Here is a 4,358-nt window from a genome sequence, read left to right on the forward strand (position 1 = left end):
GTGTGTGTGTGTGTGGCCAGCTCAGCCCACCAGGGGGCGGGGCTGGCTGGCATGTGGTGCTGGGGGATTGAACCACGGTCCCAGTGCTTTGCTAAAGCTTGTTCTAAGTAGGTGCTTTAGACCACTGAGCCATCTCACCAGCCCGAACAAAGGTATTTTGAGTCATCATCTGAATCTGCTTTTGTAAATTATCAAAAACAACCCTGTATTAGTAGTATGGAAGTTTCTAGGTGTAGAGTTAAGTGCTAGTTAACCATCTTAAATATGACAAAATTAATTCATGCCAGTATTGGTTTTTTGGCCATATGGGAAATTCAACTCCTTCCTCCCACTGATTTCCCAGATGACCTTGTCCTCAAATCACTGTTCTTTTAAGGTGAAATGACTTTAATTGTCTAAAACTTTCTTCTTTCTCTAAATTCTCACACTTGTCAATAATGGTGACCATCAGTCTTTTATTTAAAAATTAAAACCTGTCATTATATCTGTCATACTCCCTAAATTTCAAATAAAACTCTGCCCATAACTATTCTAATAAGTTTTTAGTTTGTTGGTACAATGTAACATCTTTAAATATATCATTTCATACAGGATATTATGTAGCCACTAAGGATTATGTTAAGGTCAGGTGCTACAGAGGTACATGTCTATAATCTTACTTACTGCAGGATCAAAAGTTCAAGGCCAACAACTTAGGGTAACACCCTATTGGGAAAGGGAAAGAGAAGAGGAAGAAAGGGAGGAAGGTAGATTAAACTGCAGAATACTTACTAGATCCTGAACATCTTTCAGCAGCATAGTGAAAAAAGGAAATGCCACAATCAAGCAGAACATATTTCTACCCATGTGAGCATACTCATGTGGCTGAGTTTAGACAAAAATATTAACCACTGATTCCATCTCTGACTTCCTAAATTATAGGTGATTTTTTTCTTCTTCCTCTTTTTTTTTGTGGAACTGGGGATTGAACTCAGGCCCTCGCACTTGCCAGGGAAGCTCTTATTCCACTGAGCCATCCCCCCGGTCCCTGATTTTTTCTTTTTGCTCTAATTATCAAAATATATGTTCCCTACAGAAAAGTTAACTTTTATTTTTAAAAAAAACTTTTCATTCTGAGGGCCAGCCAAATAGCTCAGTGGATTAAAGCGCCTGCAAGCAGGCACAGGGGCCGGGTGTTCTATATCCCCAGGCCTGCTGTGCCAGCCCCAGGGGGCACACTGAGACAGCAATTGAGACTGGGGGAGGCAGTGCTCACCTGTAATCCCAGGTCTTGATAGGCTGTAAACAGGCAGATCATTACAAGTCTGACCTAGTAGTGAGACCCTGAACACCGTAGACCCTTCCCTAAAATACAAAATAAATAAATAGATAGATAGTAAAAAATTTTCCTTCTGTCCAGGCAATAACTAATAGAAGAAAAAGGACAGCAAAAACTTGTGTCATAGAAAACCTTTTTTTTGGGGGAGGTGGCAGGGGGTGGGGGGGTAGGCACCCTGATAGCTCAGTGGACTAAAGTGCCTGCAGCCCCCCCAGCCTGCCTTGGCAACCCCACTCCCGGGGCACACTGAGATGGCGACTGAGGCTGGGTGTGGTGGCACAAGCCTGTAATCCCAGTACTTGGGAGGCTGAAACAGGAGAATCACTACGAGTCTGATCTATGTAGTGACACCCTGTAGATGATATCCTAAATATAGGGGGGAAAAAAAACTTTTAAAAACTGTCCTACACTTAACAGCATCTTTCTAGACAGGTTCTAGATTTGAATACCTAAAATTTCCCTATCATTAAATTCCTAATTATTTTATTTTAAAAACAAATCATCATTCCACCAACTCACATTTTACAAAATAATAACTGGACCAAGACTTCACAAAGTTACTTGCTAACTTTAAGATTATCAAATGTTAATTATTTCTCACCACAGCTTATCCCTAACATTTCCTAATTTTAATTAATTTTCTATGATCTAGTAATAAAATACCACATTTTCCATTATTATAAATGAAGACAAATTGACAGTATAGTTCCAAAGAACATCAAACTTGGTAATATAACACTTATGGAAAGAAACCTAGTGGTGGTATATATCTGGCAAAAACCATATACCCTGTAACAGAAAGGTGAATCTGAATATAACACACAATCCTCTCCATCTTCACCCTTCCATTCATTGTAGGGAGCTATTTTTCAAAAACTCAGCCCACTGATAACACATTATAGTTGCAGAAAATGGACAATGAGTCAAAGAATCTGACAGATGCTTTCAGAGAACTTTCTGGAATGTGATTCCATTTTAACCTACAAAACTGTTTATCTTTTAAAGGTCAACCCAAGAAATAAGCATTTAATACCAAGTTATTCAAATTGTAAGCTGTGGAGCCTAAAATGAGTGAACCCTAGAAATTCAACCAGCCCTCCTCCTCCTCACCCTTTAGAAGCTTTGAAATTTCTACTTTTTCCAGTTGACAAAATGTTTTTTTTTAAGTTAAAATAGGTTACCACACATATTCATGTTCTCATTTTCCTTACTAATTCAAGTGCACCCTGCTGCTATTCAGAAACACTCCAAACAGAGGCTCTTACATTCTGATTACACATTCAAATAAATGCATAACATGCATTTCAACTTGGAATCACTTTCTTAAGAAATTAACTCATGAAAACCAAGTTACTGCAACATCATGGTTGAAATCATGCCAAAGGGGCTGGTGAGATGGCTCAGTGGTCTAAAGCACCTACTTAGAACAAGCTTAGCAAAGCACAGGGACCATGGTTCAATCCCCCAGCACCACATGCCAGCCAGCCCCGCCCCCTGGTGGGCTGAGCTGCCCCCCCACACACACAAAAGAAATCATGCCAAAGCCCAAATTTTAATACCTAACTTCCTCAACTACACTATGTAAATATATTATGGCAACAATATTACCCACTGTTATTGTAAGTATTACTGTCCTAGGTTTTTGTTTTGTGTTTTTTTTTTACTTAGCAAGATACACTTAAAATTAAAAACAAAACAGGAATAATTTCAAAATGACAGGAAACATTAGAATTTAATAACTTCACTCTTCTTTCCTCACTTCCAAGTTGGCTACACCAAATCTCAAATCTGCAAAACAGCATATGTTCTCATAGGGGTCGTGATGCAGCATCCTTAACACATCCCAAATCAAAGAAAATATAGCTTCCACCCTAACTTACAGTTTAAGTCAGACAACTTTAAGACACAAAACTCATAGATGACAACCAGTTAATGGTTTTCCAGAATTTATATTTTGATCTTCCTCAAGTTAAATGAAAAGCAAAAGAAACTGAATTAAATATAAGACTAGAAGTATGGAGATCAATAATAAACAATTTCTAAATTAATCAGAATCCTCAGGAATATATGAAAGATAAGGTTAGAAGTATAACAGGCCAAGCCATAAAGGATCATCACATGAAAAGACACAACACACACACACACACACACACTGAAAACCTAGATAAAAATTCTACCCAGACAGCAAGTAGAAAAAGGAGGGAACAAGCCAGAATTTAAAGCAAAAATACAAGAAAAATTAGCTGATCTGTTACTAGACTTAATGAAGAAAGTTATTACACTAATATGAAGAATTAACAATCTTTTTCAAACTGTTACATATTTTCCTATTGCACTTCCAGAGAATCAATAACATTTTAAAACTAAAACTCAACATTTCAAAATAGAAACATCTGTGATTTTTCTTCTGTGAAAAATTAAAGGGCTCATATGTAAGATCAAGCTCATGATCTTAACCTGATTAAAACCACATGAACCAGTCTAAACAAACTAAAAGTCTCTACACACACCAACACAAAGCTCCCTATAGCTGTTTTAAGTCTTCATATTATAAATTCAGCAAATCCAGCTTCCACTCTGCCTCGTCTACCTCGAACCCCTCCCTTGAAGCACACACTGACAGATGCTTTGTCCTTATCACATCTGCCTAATGTTAACATCTGCTTTCCAGGCTGCCACTATATTAGATGAGGGCACAGCAGTCTAGAGCTACCAACAGCCTCACTGGGCAGGAGGCCAGTTCTCAACTCCTTCAATCTGACTCTAATAATTTGCTAGGAGAAACATTACACCTCAAGAGCCTGACAGTTTGAGCTCAATATCCCTTTAGCCAAAAATTATTTTAAAACCATAATGCCAAGATTTCACAATGAAAAAACATACCTTAAACACACTATACACACACACACCTTCAACATCTAAGTAATTTAAGGTGCACCGAGGTTGATGGTATTTGCTCAATCTCACTACATAATTGCTAATATAAAAAAGTTTTACTTTTTTACTAAAAAGTTTTGGTCATCCCTTTTTTTTTTTTTTT

The 4,358-nt window shown here is 37.6% G+C and overlaps 1 protein-coding gene across 1 annotated transcript in view; it reads right to left on the minus strand.

Moving 5' to 3' along the window:
- Positions 1-4,358, minus strand: part of Ctnna1 (catenin alpha 1) — a 206,210-nt gene that overhangs the window by 167,700 nt on the left and 34,152 nt on the right. The gene's annotated exons all lie outside the window — the stretch shown is intronic.

The sequence above is a fragment of the Octodon degus genome, unplaced genomic scaffold (genome assembly GCF_000260255.1).
Source record: "Octodon degus isolate 3935 unplaced genomic scaffold, OctDeg1.0 scaffold00169, whole genome shotgun sequence".
NCBI classification, from domain to species: domain Eukaryota; kingdom Metazoa; phylum Chordata; class Mammalia; order Rodentia; family Octodontidae; genus Octodon; species Octodon degus.